Source organism: Argiope bruennichi, chromosome X1, assembly GCF_947563725.1.
Source record: "Argiope bruennichi chromosome X1, qqArgBrue1.1, whole genome shotgun sequence".
Lineage (NCBI taxonomy): Eukaryota > Metazoa > Arthropoda > Arachnida > Araneae > Araneidae > Argiope > Argiope bruennichi.
The window spans coordinates 127,148,649-127,164,539 of record NC_079162.1 but is presented as its reverse complement, the minus strand read 5'-3'; the positions used below and the strand labels follow the sequence as shown (position 1 = coordinate 127,164,539).

The 15,891-nt window shown below is 29.3% G+C and overlaps 1 long non-coding RNA gene across 1 annotated transcript in view; it reads right to left on the bottom strand.

Annotated features, from left to right (window-relative positions):
• Positions 1-9,124, bottom strand: part of LOC129958147 (uncharacterized) — a 58,379-nt gene extending 49,255 nt beyond the window's left edge. The window contains exon 1 of the long non-coding RNA XR_008783166.1: positions 8,987-9,124. This is a non-coding gene — a long non-coding RNA (uncharacterized LOC129958147). The remainder of the gene's footprint in view (positions 1-8,986) is intronic.
• Positions 9,125-15,891: the final 6,767 nt, after the last annotated feature.

The following is a 15,891-nucleotide window of genomic DNA, read 5'->3' as shown; positions in this document are numbered from 1 at the left end:
GCTGATAGTTTAAGCGGAATGTATGCAACGAGGCAGAAAACTGAAAACCTCCATTAAAGCTCAGAGACACATGCTCAACGATGTATAAAAATAGCAGCACAGACCATGCTCCCGCAACGAATCATTGCTTGTGGATGCAGGACTTCAAGTTTCAGCTGCTCAGTAAAACGCATAAATAAAAACAGTGCGTTTTTGAGGAAAAAAAAAGTGTGCTTTGTTCTTTGCAGACCAAATAGGGGGAAGAAAAAGATGCCGAAATCCAATTTAATTCTGGAGAGATACTCACAATCTGACAGATGCAATGAATAAAACATTAGATTGTGAATAGAAAAAAAAATTGTGTATAAAATCTAAATGACAAACAATATATTGGAGTTAACTAGAGGTCAAATAAAGGATGGATGATCCATTTGTAGTATTATTTCACTTTCAAAAAGAGAAAAAAAAATTATTATTTTGTTAATGATAATAGGTAGAATGGTTTCAAATTCCGCAACAAACGAGGAACTGCCCAACTTTCTTCTGATAATAATGCTTTTTAAAAATGGCTTTAAAATGACACCACTAAAAAAAAACCCTACTAATTGGTATTTTAATTTTGAATTTTCTGTGTTGCATCCTTCAGTTTTTTGTTGTTAAAATTCATTACGTTTTCTTAAAAATTATTCTTTCTCTGGCATCTAAAGGAATTTCCGACTTCCACCAAATCTTATCTAGAATTATCCTAAAAAGAAAATCAAATACCTAAAATCAATAGAATGCATTCAAGTGCTGAATTAAATCCTGTTGGGACTCTTAGGCAAAGCAGACTTTGGAGGTAGGGAATTAACCACTAACCTACTTACAAAACAGATTTTTTTTTGTTTATTTCAATTTTATACATATGTAAACAATTCTTAAAGTAACAAATATTAAGAAGAAATGAAATAAAAAACATTTAATTGTTAATTATCTTTAAGAGAACTGCTTTTCAATATATCGCTTACAGAATTAGTTTATTCTAAATTAAAAATTCTGCCATCTATTCCGTTTTAAAAATGTCAGTAAATACAACAAAAACATTCTTTAAACAAAATGGCAAAGAAAAAAACTTTTTTTTTGTACCCAATCTAATATAAGGGGAGTCAGGACTGTTGACTTGCCTGATAGTCAGCCAAATGAATATAACTATTCTTCCCTGAAAGCGAATTTATCATACATTTATATATATTAAACGATATTTAAATTTCATTTCAGTAAGTCCGAGCACACGTACTTTGTAAATGTACTGAAAACATTACATTAAATGACCTTGAAAATGCCACAAAAAATCTTTCAAAAACTCTGGACTCTATATAGTCGCCAATTTTACCAGTTGAATAATTCTCACCTGAATAATCTTGAAGATTCTTTATAAATTGTATTTCAATCGCTCATGAGAATAGTTTGAATAGAAAAAGGAATCGCAGCGTTTTCGTTTTAAATCTAAGTTTTATCTTTAAATATGTGGGAGGAAAGAATGAGAAAGCCGCTAAACTACTGTTTTCCAAGAAATGGTGCTTTGTGATACCCCGAGGGCGGAAGAAATTCTTTTCCTTCTCCCTACATTATAAGACTACTGACAAATAAAAGGGGCGTCTCGCGGTGATGACACTAGGTGATTGACCAGGGCAGATCGCCGGAGGTTGACCCAGATCGATTCAGAAGATGGAAGCGACGAAAGATGCCGTTAAACAAAACTTATTTTGTTTGCTAATAACTTGAAATATAAATGGTTTCTAATGTTAATTAAGAATAACTCAAAATATAAATATTTACTTATGTTAATTATGAAAAACTTAAAATATAAATAGTTTCTTATGATAATCAAGAATCGCTTAAAATATAAATAGTTTTTTATGATAATCAAGAATAGCTTAAAATATAAATAGTTTCTTATGATGATCAAGAATAACTTAAAATATAAGTAGTTGCTTATGTTAATTAAGAATAACTTAAAATATAAATAGTTTCTTGTGATAATCAAGAATAACTTAAAATATAAGTAGTTGCTTATGTTAATTAAGAATAACTTAAAATATAAATAGTTTCTTGTGATAATCAAGAATAACTTAAAATATAAATAGTTTCTTATGTTAATTAAGAATAATTTAAAATATAAATAGTTTCTTATGTTAACTAAGAATAACTTAAAATATAAATAGTTTCTTGTTAATTAAGAATAACTTAAAATATAAAAGGTTTCTTATGTTAATTAACAAAGTATGAAATAAATACGATGTATAGATACATCCTTTTCTTGACTGGGTTTTCAGCATATCCTAACTGTGATTGGCTGAAAAAAAACTATTTAGACGATCTACATTACGAAGATATAACAGTGCCTCGCAATCTGAAAATTTTTTCAAATGGGTCAACTAATAGTCTTTCATTTCGTAATATATTTGATTCAGCCGGTAGATCTGAAACTCAATCTTGATCGAATTTTTGCTTTATCTGGATTTTTACATTTAATGTCAATGGCACCAAGCAAATGTTCGTAACTATGGAAAAGCAGGGCTTTACATGTTATACGAGTCGTCAAACTATCGTAGAAATAAAATGGAATATAGGTAATATCAATTAATAATAGACCAGTATAATTTAACTATGAAAATGATTGATAATAGAAAATTTCCTCGAAAGCATACATATAAATTTATTTCAATAAATAAATAGAAATTTCTTGGACGTTATGTGCCCCCAGTTCAATGGAGTTACAAATTTTTACCTTATTATTAAAAAGAATTACCTTATTAATTATTAAAAAGAAAACTTTCAACGAACCTCCAAGGAAAAATAAAACACTTTTAGTGAGGTTTGATGTACAGTGAACGAAAATTATGTTGGCGTAATCACTGCTTCGTCACTCCTAAAATGTTGTCTTTTTAACCGTTTGACAGAAACGGGCTTTTGAAACATTGTAAGAAAAGGGGACAGCTCTTCAATGCAGTCGCGCTGAAAACTTCTTTATTACATCAGCAGGCAAAATCCTAATGTATTTTGCCAATCAAATAGCGAGCACGTTTAAATAGAGCGAAAGATACCAGAAGGATAGCGAGAGGTTCTCAACCCTCTTCTCAGAGATTAAAAAAATATTTAATTCTCATATCGATTATTTAATTTACATCTTTTTTCACAGACAGCTATAGGGCCGAGGTGGTTTGGTGGTAAGAACTCAGCTTCCAAACCAGAAGGTTTCAGGCTCGAGTTTCCATTTTTCCGTAGTACCGTCGTGCTAGCGGGCCCGGTACATGCCAAATCCGTCGCGGCCAAACTCTCTTCCACTGGTCTGACTCAAGCAGGAGGCGCCGTCCCTGTCATCAGAACGCGGCTCAAAATTACGGAGTCCGTTCCAAAATAGCCCGAGTGTTGCTTTAAAGCGAGACGTTAATATAACTAAACTAAACTCACCGATAAATAAAATAGCATTAAGGCTATTTCAAACCATGCTAAAGATACGATATTGAAAAGTGTTTTCTCATGATTCACCATTCTTATTTGTTCATAAAACATTTTATTTCAAGATAAAGGTAATTTTATAATTACTTATTACAGAAACATTCTCTTTATATTTAAACCATAAATATAATTCAAGAGTGACTTAATTAAAAGATTCTTGGATAGCACAACATAAAATAGTTGACATTTTTTTGCATTTAAACAACGTCAAATCGAAATTAATATCAACAGTCAATCCCTTTTTAAATCTTTCTGGAAGCTGGTTATCGAAGCAGATGGTATTCTAGAGCATTCTTTCATTATCGTATATCGAATTCTGCTCCGCATAACTTTATTTACTTGTATATCGTATGTAAAACAAAATTCCACATAGCATCCTTTTCTTGTAACTCAGACGAATGCTTGCAATCAAATATTAAATTAATCATCGTCCTAAAAGGGTTAAATGTTAAATATCTTAAAACTCAATGTCTATAGAGCATGAAAGATATCATCGAAAGTGAGATTTTCTGGAAATCTGACAAACCTAACAAAATGTCTAGTCAACCGGACTTAAAGTGCTTTTCCAGAAGCATTAAAACTGTCCCCAATCCAAAGATATCTGAAACACAAAGATAATTCTGATTTGATTTGTTAGGGCATCGCATCAGTCGTTTATCATCTCTTTTTATTCTGAAATATAGTGGAGCGAACTCATTTTCTATGCTGTCTCGTCACACTTCATTATTATTTCCTCAGATCGAAGGATCATTAATAGCTCTAACTACTTCCCAAGAGGAGTCAGAGAAAATGATTTCTCCTCTGGGATTTTTGACATCAAAAGCAGATGGTATTCTAGAAAATTCTTTCATAAATGAGAAAACGATGTATAAAAGAATCTCTAAAGCATCTAAAAAAAAGACTTGCATGTTTGTATTATTCATGGAAATAGATGCGCATTTCTTGAAGCAAAATAAAAAGCATAAATAAAACAATTAACAAAAATGCAATTAGGGGTGAGTGGGAGAATTCCGAGCAACTAAAGAAGTAAATAACTCCTATTTATACGGCTTAGTTCTTTGGTAACGGGATATCTGGTTGTAATTAAAAAAACAAATAAACTTAAGAGTAGTTTTGTAATAGTAAGTTCTACAATGATTTTTCATTGTCCAATTTTCAATTTCATTAAATGCAAACAGTAATTACGAAGTGAGAGCAATTCTTTTCAGACCTACCAGTTTAATTTTAAAAAAATTATGAATTTTCTAAAAAGTTCGTTTGCGTGACATAATTATCAATTTCGAGTAATTCCACGCTCTGAGTGAGGGAATACCACTCATGTGGCTTTAAACTGAAATGTTGTGAAGTAGGATTAAAAATATTGTTTCTTAAGAAATATATACGCATAAATGTAAATATTAATCAAATTTGATGTAAAATTCGCATATTTTACTATAATATAGAACAAATTGTTAAAATGACGAATATTATTAAACAAATTTAACAAAGTTCACACAGTTTTCATTTGATATAAATTTCGCATATTTTACCATAATATAGAACAAATTGTTAAAATAACGAATATTATAAAACGAATTTAACAGTTTTCATTTGATATGAAGTTCTCATATTTTACTATAATATAGAACAAATTGTTAAAATAACGAATATTATGAAACGAATTTAACAAAGTCCACACGGTTTTCATACCCGCAGTAATCTTTAAGAGTTCCGCGAGAACAAGTAATTAAACTCGATACTATCTTTGGAATTTTTAAAGCTTAGATTCTTGCAGAATTGAAAGCATAAACCACTGCGTGTTATTCACACTTTCCAAGGATTCTAAGACTCAGAACTGTTACGTTTCTTTATGGCTAAATATTTCCGCAGGCTTTTGCACTGTTCTTATTCAGTTTCACCTGGATGTAAGTTCGTTTTTCCAATTTTTATACTTTTCAAAAATTCGTTGTAAATTTAGTTTTAGTCTAAGTAGCTTATTTTAAAAGAGTTTTCAGTACTTTTAGAATAAATCATCGAAAAGTTTATGCTTGCCAGTTTGGGATTTTCTTAGTAATAAGGGCAGAGCCTCTTTAAGAAATATCTTCAATCAATCAAAATCGACTATTTTTGTTGATTTATTCAAATAAGTTTGAGTTGTTTAAGTTAAAAAAAATAATACACCAACTTTCCAATGCTTACAAAGTAACCTAACTAGCTTCAGAGCGTGTTTAGCGAATTTTTGCTCTTGAAAAAACCGGAACTGAGAAAAAAAGCATCATTCTAACTTGATTTTCAATAGATTAGATTGTAGAAATTTATCTCGAATAAAGTAGATCCAGGGATGGCAAAAGATCTTCCTACATCCCTGGTTTCTTGGCCTCCCTATACAATAATTTCAATGGCTACTTCTAGTTGAGCCTGGCTCCAAGATCTCTTATTAGTACTTCGCGTGTCATTTCGTGGCATCTATAAAATAAACAAGGTACCCATGAAAGAGTTTTGTTATGGGGCGATACAGCTAAGTAATTTAATAAGATGGAATACGGGGCACCAAATATCATATTGCATGGAATTATCCATGCAGAATTTACACATTTAACAGGTATTGTTTCAATTAAAATTCGTTAAATTGGTTCAAAAAATGGCCTATTGTATTGAAAAACTCTGGGTCTTACAATATTTGCAGATTAAAGTTGTTTTTATTGCTCACAAACAGAATCTTATCTTAAAAACTGAAGGCCTGAAATTATAAAGAGAATGTCGATTCCATCCAATATGTGACAATACTGTTACATATATATTCATTTTTGCATATTATTATTTTTTATTTTCTTCTGTATTATTATATTTTAAAATTTGCATTTTATTCTAGCTGATTTCCGGCGCGTTGCTGCAGCAAATATATATATATATATATCATTTGAAATAACTATCTTGTTTAATTGGGAATGATAGAAAGAATCATATTTATTTTCTTATCGATAACGAATACATTCATTACAATTGAATGATGTCAAAATGAGAAGTATAAATAATATTTATTCTATTTCTTGACTTTATTAATTATATATATATATATATATATATATATATATATATATATATATATATATATATATATATATATATATATATATATATATATATATATATATATATATATATATATATATATATATATATATATATATCGGACCCGTACGAAATCGGATAAACGCCGGTATGGCAGCGCATAAAACACTAACAAACAAAAATTCATTTTTATAAATGAGATATAATAACTGCACTAATGCCTATAACCTTCGCGCAGGTGCAGGCTATAAGTTGACCAAATTTCATCGCAATCGGATGAACGGTACAGCAGCGAATAAAATATGAAAAAACAAAAATTCATCTTTATATTTTAGATTCATTTTTGTTTAAGTTGGTAGTCTTAGTCTAAATTTCTTTTCAATATTTTCCAAAATTCTCGGAATGTTGGTATGCATGTCGCATGCTTTAGTTTTATGATTCTATGTTTCAATACGAATGCTCAATGCTTCAAAATCTCCCCTGTCGAATTTCCTGCACTGTACATCAGTTTGGGTAGGTAGGTGAAACCTGTAAGGGCTAAAAAATAAAATCGAGAAATTAGAAGGCCAGGAGGCTTAATTCTAACGCACATATCTTTCATCAGTCAATGCTTTAGAGAAGATCGGCTATTATTTTCGTGGTCAAAAGTTTGTAATTCATACTGACCATGCGGCTTTTGCTTGTCTCAAAATATTTTGACTAAGAAATTAAGTATCAAAATTATGTATGCTTTACTATGAAATTATATATCAAAAGTATTCTACTAATATTGAGGTCGAAATTTTTTTCAGGTATCCGGTTTATCTTCATCTTCAACATTCAGTTCATTTATATATTAATGACATAAAAACACATCAAAGGAATGATAACATATGCGAACCTAAGTATCATGAAATCAAAGATATCATAGTAAATTAAAAAATTTCTTAAGATAATTGCACCATTTTTCTCCAAGCTTAAATTATTAAATTAAGCATATGAACCGTTTGTTTATCCATGTGTGTTAAAAAACGATTCATTACACTACTCCTCAATACAATTGGTCTAAGAATATATCTGATAATTTTAAATTATTAAGCATTGAATTGTATGTCAGCTTAATAAAAGTTAAAGGAGAAAGTATTCATATTTAACCTAATTGATAAAGAAAATAAAACAAAAAAAAAATTTGGTTTCTTACAACAAGTAAACCTGTCACTAGTTAATCTTTAGAATTTATCAATGTTGAAACTATTGGAGAATTTAATTTTAATAACTGTTGCAGCTTCACGCCGATAGATGGCGTATCTGTCGAGTACAAAGTTCCTGTTAATTCTTTTTGTATCAGAACGTAGAGTGTGTAAGAACGATTCTGTGAGCGAGACGAGGCATCCAACTGTGAGAGGTGTCCTAATCTGTAACAGTCTACATGAAGTGGCACAAAAAATGTGTCCGAAAATAAAATGGTGTTCACCAGAAAGAAATGAGTAATTATTTGAAGAGAATTACAATAACAAAGCAAAGCGGTTTCTACATATTGTAAAATGACAATGCAAAAAGGCATGTTCTAAGCTTTTTCACCGAAACTGAAAATTCTGAAACTTATATGAATGCATTAATCAATTTTTAGTAACCAAACTTAAATGTAACGCAAAATTTCCTTCAATAAAAGTTTCATGGGCAAAATTCCTAGAAAAAGTTGCCCATGAATATGATTTAATCTCTCAATCAATAATGAAATATGTTACAGCATACTTGTTGTTTTGTATTTTACCTTATAATTCTTTTGGCTAAAATACTATTAAAAACCTGTTAATGAAACTAATAATTTGGCTTTACAGAGAACACTAGACTTTAGTAATAAATATAAAATAAAATATAATGTTGGCTTAATTAAAAAAAAGATTACTTCAGATAATCTTGTTGTTTATAAAAAAAATTAATTATTTTATTGCTAAAAATTAAATTTTTCTTTTTTCGGACCATAAAATTATTCAACAATGAAATTGCTTATGATATTAATAAGCGAAATTCGTCAGTGTCCTGGCATAGGGGTGGCGCGTCTTCTGGGTATCCCGATCTGATCTGTCTGTCCCGGTTCGGGCATGGTTGTTCCTCTTCTGTGTTCTATATATGAGCTGTGTGTATGTGCCCCCCCCCTATAAAAAGAAGTCGTGCAAGCGATTGTGACGCATGAAGTAGCTAAGTCGTACTCTTGGCCCTATTTGGTGCTACTGAAAAAACAAGAGGCGCTCTCTCGGTTTAAATTGTTGATCGATAACTGTCAGCGGGCTTGTGAAGTGCCAAAATTCACATCACAACAAAAAGCGAAATTCTTTGACAAAACAACCCACCCAAATTGTGCATGCTTCTAAATGGATTTATTCATTCCTCAGAAAAACATATTAGCCTTGAATAAAGAGTCACCAGACGAAAAATAAGTAAATAAATAGATAGATAAAATAAAATTTCAAACCTGCCAAATAGCTTTCATCGTTTTTTAAGAATCACTCCGAATAGAATTATTTCCCCCACGGAGGGCTGATTCTAACGCGGTCTCTTCTTTTGTATTTCCCAAAGAAAATACAAATCATGAAATTACGATTTGATGTTTAACTGTCCCAGTGCAGCCATTACTGTGATTTGCCTCATGCTTTATCTGCCATTAAGTGAATGCATGGGATAAAACACAACGCCCAAATCTCATTTTACCCGCATTTGTTGACAATTCCGGTTGTATGTTCAGGTGTCAAGAATAAAGTACTTTTGTTTCTTCAGTCAAGCCAAAAAATGGCATTGACACCAAATATTTGCATCCAAAACTATCTTTTTTCTTTTATTAGACATATTGTGTCATTTTTGTTTACCTATTTTGTTTCAGTTTACTTTTCATGTGCGAGAAAACATGTTTCACACATGTTTTCTTTTGCATTCCTTATCATTTCTTTGCATGCATCAATAAACTTTCTTCATTTATGAATTGTAAAGAACAATTCACAAGTCCATAAATCATGTGGAAATTTCTTTCTCAATTCTCTGAGGATATACTCTTTTTTTTACGCTGAGGCCATCATCAATGAACAAACATCTTATAAAATAACTTTTGACTATATCATTCAAATTTTATTTTTAAATCAAACTATGTAATGATCTGTGTTTTTGCGTCTGTATTATTGCACCTTTTACTTTTGTATTTGCGCTATCGAATATTTATTTCAACTGATGACCAATAATCAACTAATTAACCAGTAACTAATTTTTCAAAATTTTAAGTATTATTTAGAAAGTTTTTCCCTCTTCACAGAATACATGCAAGCAAAGGAGCCTGATGCTTTAAGAGGCTTATGGAATGGAGAGGATATAGAAAAAAATTCAATTTATCTATTTCTGAAAATTAATTATTTTCTGATCCCTTAAAAGCAAACATATAAAAGCACTTTAACTTTTGAGTTACAAGGGCACTAAGATTCTCAGAATTTGACTTCTGTAACTGTCTTACATGGCTCTGCAATATTCAACTGGAATTTTTATATAAGCTGTTCTATATCTTTGGCTTTGAAATTATTTAAAATGAAATATGCTTTATTTCTCACATGCGCCGTTAAAAATTATTTACTGGAAATACATTTATTTTCTCGAATATTGAAAAAAAAATTTTATATTTTAGAATAATGCTACACTGACATGTTACAAATTCTATAAGTTTCGTATAATGTGGTCGAAAACTCCGCACCTTATAAGCAAATAGATGAGGAAAAAATGTAATATTATTTTAATAAAAACTTTTATTTTTCCAAATTTTAAATTCTATTCAAAGACATATCCGTCTTATTTTTGCGAAAACTAGGAAGATTTTAGAACTACGCACTACAAACGAAAACAACTGATGAAATTTGTAAAAATATATCAGTTTTCTGCGAATCGTAGAAAGTTCAAATCCTTTTCTTCTTTAGCAATTTCTGGGTGGTTCCATAAATATTTTCGTGACTGAATTTTCACTGAAAAATAAGAGGTGAATTATATTCTTTGCACGTTAGAAGTCCAGGGGCAGTTTATCCAGTCTATCTAAAGAATTTGAAAAAATGTCTAATGCATATACAGGGTGTTCCAAAAAAAAGTAGAACAAGTTTATAGTTCCCTAAATGCTTCAATACGCATATATTTTCACTTAACAGGTTTCATTAAATAAGATGAGCAAGTGTATGCAAACTGCTTTACTTTTGTCGAATTTGGTAGTAAAAAGTTTTAAAAAATTAAACTTTTTTGCCACCCAAGTGCAAAACTGTAGTAAAATGTTTCTCTTACTTGCATCTATGCACATGCAAATTTTCACGTTTCTATCTATAAATTTTGCAGCAATGTGCTTATTTTTAAATTTAGAGGCACTCATAAAAATTTTTGAGTAACATTTATTTGTAACATTTATTTTAGAAATGCAAACTTTTTCAATACAGAAAAACTGCCATTTGTAAATATTTGTTTACTTATACATCATCCAAGTATCGTGACATGAAGGAAATTCGCTAATCAAGCATAATATTAATTACTTTGATTGGTCGACAATTGAAACATAGAATAAATTAAGAAGGGAAGGGAAACTGAATATTTATGATATTTTAGAGAAGTACTGGAATGCCCAACAGTAGTAATTGGAAATTAATAAATTGGGAGTAAGAATTATGGAAAATAGAATAAATTAAACTAACTTTGGAACAATTTGCAATAAGTTGTTATTAGGATATTTCAAATGGAAATTTTTCCCAAGCTGATTTTTATTTGATCATCCAATAATTTGAATTCTTTCTGAAAATTTTGGAGTATTTACAAAAAAAAAATCATTTAACAGGGGTTATTGATTATTGTTACTCGTTATTGATTCTACAATTCTTTTATTGCTTCTATCATGTACTCATAATTAAAATTCTGATAACGTATTAATATTGTGTAATATTGAAGCTTTGAAATGATGAAATTTATATAAAAAAATGCTCCTTTACTTAAAGAGCAAGTTAAAGGCAAAGTTTTAGCATACAACTCAACTGTTCAAACTCAGATAATCCAATTATGATCTCGGAACGTTTCGTAATGAAAATAACAAGATGCACCTGCCTTCATTCACACAAAAAAGTATCAGAATAGTCCACAATAAAAAAATTATTTCTTTCTTGAGTTATCTAGAAATAAATCCTTTGTAATGAATTTCTTTTATTGGCCGTAATAAATAATAAATTTCTCTAATTTTTTCTTACCTGACTCGTCATTGCAATTATTTTACTGCAATTTATTTATTCGATTCTGTTTACTTTTCAATTCATGTAGAAAAAAAAACTGTATTTTCATTTGAATTAGCATTTCATCATTCCGGATTCATATCTATGCTGTTTTATTTATACTTTGGTTAATTATTTTTTCTGAATTAAACGAAGAACAATCGATTACTTGAACTAAAATGAATGTGTTTTTGAGAAAGTTTCGTTATGTTTTTTAATACATTCCAATTGCTTTCTTAGAAAAAGATTTATTTAAAGAATCAAGAATTTATTTAGAGAAAAATTTATTAACAATTTCATGCGTTTACAATTATTATTAGTCAATTATGTCTCAAAGCAAGTAAAATATTTGATTGCATGATTTTCATGAAAGATAAAATTCATTTTTATTAGATTTTTGATATTTGATTAATTTCTCTCCTTTTCATTTCAAATGTCTGAGTGTACTTTTTTATTCATTGTCTTTTCGTTTTATCTATTTCACATATTTAAATTAATAAGCAAAAGATAAGGTATTTATTAACCTTACAATTTGACACACAAAAAAAAACCTCAAGTACAGTATCTAATAGAAGGAATTCAAGTTTTTAAAACAGAGAAATTAAAGGAGAAAAAATATTAACCGATCATTTTTCTTCTCCACAAAAACAAAGGGGACCAATTTATGTTCACATGATAAACGAAAAGTGATTCATGTTAATTCAAATTTTGCACTCCTACCGTTTGGTATTCATAGCGGGGAAAAATAATTATTTTACTGTTTACAATAATTACTTTCTTTGACAATATAATTCCTGTTCATATATTAAAACTCTATTTTTTTTTACTTTGTTGCATTTATTTAATATAATTTTATATTAAAATGAGGATTATTCGCGTTCATTACCACTATAAGAGTAAATCGGATTTAATTGATAATCATTTTATTTAAATTAATTATTTAAAAGATTACATATTATTTTTTTTTATAAATCCTTAAATAATGTGTGAAAAATCTTTATATTTAAAATAAAGTGGTATATTGTAACTTTGAAGTGAATTTGGAATCTTCCTTTCGAAATTTTGCAATTTATGTATTTAATAACAGAGAATAGTTAGAGTGAAAACGTTCTTTTTTGCACTTTAACAGCCAAAGGACGAGCAATAATGCATTCCTCTGATCAAAACATAAATAAATACATATTTATAAAACAATACAATGCTCCTTTCAGTATCCCAAGACTACAATTTTTCGCTAAGGGGCACGTTGCTTGGAGGATGAACGACAGCATTTCCAGAATTCTTCGTCATTCTTTGATCTAGATAACTACCCTATTGGATACTTAGTCGTTCAATTTTTTCATATCTATGTGAGTGTCATGCTGTTTCTGACAGCACTATTTTAATTTAATTAAAAATTGAATATTGATTGCTTATATGGCTTGTTCAAAAGGCAAAAAAAAAAAAAAAAATCTGAAGGGGCGTGAAGAATATTTTATATAATATCATTAATTGTGGCCGAAATTGCTACCGTTGGTAATCTCAAAATGTTATCAAAAATTTCAATAACAATTATGAAATAAGTATTTTAGCATAAAAAATCGATATTGTTTTGTAAAGAAGTAAATTACTAAACTTTAAGAATAGAAATCTCCCGTTTATTCATCCTCAAATTTAATGTTTAGACCTCTTATAATAAATTAAAATATTTTATGTATTATTATGTATGAAATATTTTTTTCGACAATATTACGAGTCTTCCACTGTTTTTATGTCATCCGAGTGCTTCATATTGTTAAGTGTAAACATCTTCTCTCATCTTTTCAGTCACCCATATTGTGACTAAATAAACGCATCCTAACACATGCGCAAAAGTACTGGGGTTTAAAATTTAAATTAAAAGAATGAACAATGGGATGAACAACTGTGTCATACGATGCAGCAACTAATTACATGTTTAAAAGACATGCTTAAATACATTTATTATGTGGCTGCGACCTCAAAGAAAATGATTAATGAGTAATCTATCATAGGTGTTTTTTCTGCAAACCCTCGCTAAGATAGCAATTCGAAACTTCTTTTACAAAGGTTCCTCTAGGAAGTCACGCAATACTCATCACTAATAATAGAAAAAACAATTTCATCGCATTGTCCGAAATTTTAGAAGAGCGGCTTCACACTGTTTGGCACTTTTCATTCAGATGTCAGCCACATAAACCATTATAATCGTGATAGATTTTTTATATCGTTCCGTTTATTTTTAAGCATATGGCAGACGATTTCAAAAGAATTTTACGAAAAAACGCGATTTTCAGAAATGACCATGTTTGTGAATTTTTTTCACAGTAATTAATAAAAATAAACAAGAAAACTAAAATGTTTACGACTTCAAAATATTAAGTGAAATTTTGAGAATTTTTAGCTCAGAATCTAATAGGCCGATTACAACAAGTGATGTGCGGTATTTTTAGGATTTGCTTTAACATTACTATTTTTAACTCAGACGGAAGCATTTTAACTCACATGTATGAGATAAAGGAAAATAATTACTGTGCGTCTCGTGACAGCATTAATTAGCCCAAAATATTTGCAATGTCACCAAGAACCCACTTATTATCTAACAATTTTTTTTTCTCAAGATGTCTGTCTGCCAGTCGGAGTTTTCAGCTTTGATATTCTTTTATTGTGAATATACTTTTTAAGTATTATAAGTAAAATTTAAAATACTTTTTTTATAAAAATCATTTATTTTGATTCATTTCTGATGAGAAGAACCAAAAATAGTGGTTTTAAAATATAAAAACAAACAAATTGGTCTATTTTTAGGAATTCTAATAAGACACAATTTTGCAAACACATATTGCATTGTTTTCATAATCTACTTTCAATTTCAGTTGTTGCTGCATTAATATATTTACATTTAAATGCTAATAAAACAAAAAAATAGTCTTAAAAATTATTTTTGACGCGAAATGTTATATTAAAACTAATTAATTAATAAGCTTGATTAAGCAATTTTTTTTTGCTAAGATCGTATCCATTTCAAGTGAAAATCTAATAAATATATTATTTTATTATCACATTAAAAGTCAAGCCCGACAAAGATTCGGGTGAAGTCAAATGCATGTCCCATATCTGCTCCTTATTGTCTTAGAGGATAAACTGAATAAGGTCGCGCATATACAAAAACACTGAACCTGCAGACCAAATGTATCTTAAAATAAGCTTGCAAGCCTATAAGGTTAGATATTCTAAAACCCCTACTAGTGAATAAACACTTGTGTTTCAAAATGTTAATGATTCACCAAAATAATTATTTAAATAATAAATGTTTAATACACCACTCTTTTATAACGGACTAAAAAGTGTAAAATAAATTCTCCGCTTCATATATACTTAAAATCCCATTCAGATTTCTGACCCTATACAGATTATTCTGAAAACTTGTGATTGTTAATTTTAAAAATTCATAATCTCGTTTCTGCTGAGAAATTGATTAATGTTCTCCATTATCCTAGCAATCTCCATGGCGGAATGATTGTAAACAGCATTTAAATCTTGCAAAAACTTACAATTTTCGCAAAATTTGTTAGATTACCGGAAGTTATATCAAATACAAAAATAGTAGTCTTCCGTTTTGCCAATATTTTATGTCAGATTAACAACTAATATTTTAAAAGAAGTTACATATTTATTACTTCTCACGAATGAAAGTTGATTTTTAATAATGATTTGAAATATGGAAGAAGACAAGGAAATTAAAGCCGAGGTAAAAGAAAACGTGATATAGAAGGCGAAATCTAAAGTTGATGATTTTGACACTTTTAACAAAAAATGAAGGCTTTGAAAGTAAATGAAGAAACCTATCTCGAACTATGCATGGTTGATTTTTCATTATATATATATATATATATATATATATATATATATATATATTGATCGGTTATGTCGAAAGTGCCAAAACGAAGACCCGTATATTAAAATAATACTCCCAGATCTTATCGTTGCAGTAAACGGTAGCGAAGAAGTGTTCAATTTTTAGATAGTGTAAATACCAAAGAAAAATGAAGTGAGTACTGGATTGAACGTTCTGATTGAAGAGAAAGCTCTAATTTCTGCTACTAAATTGTAC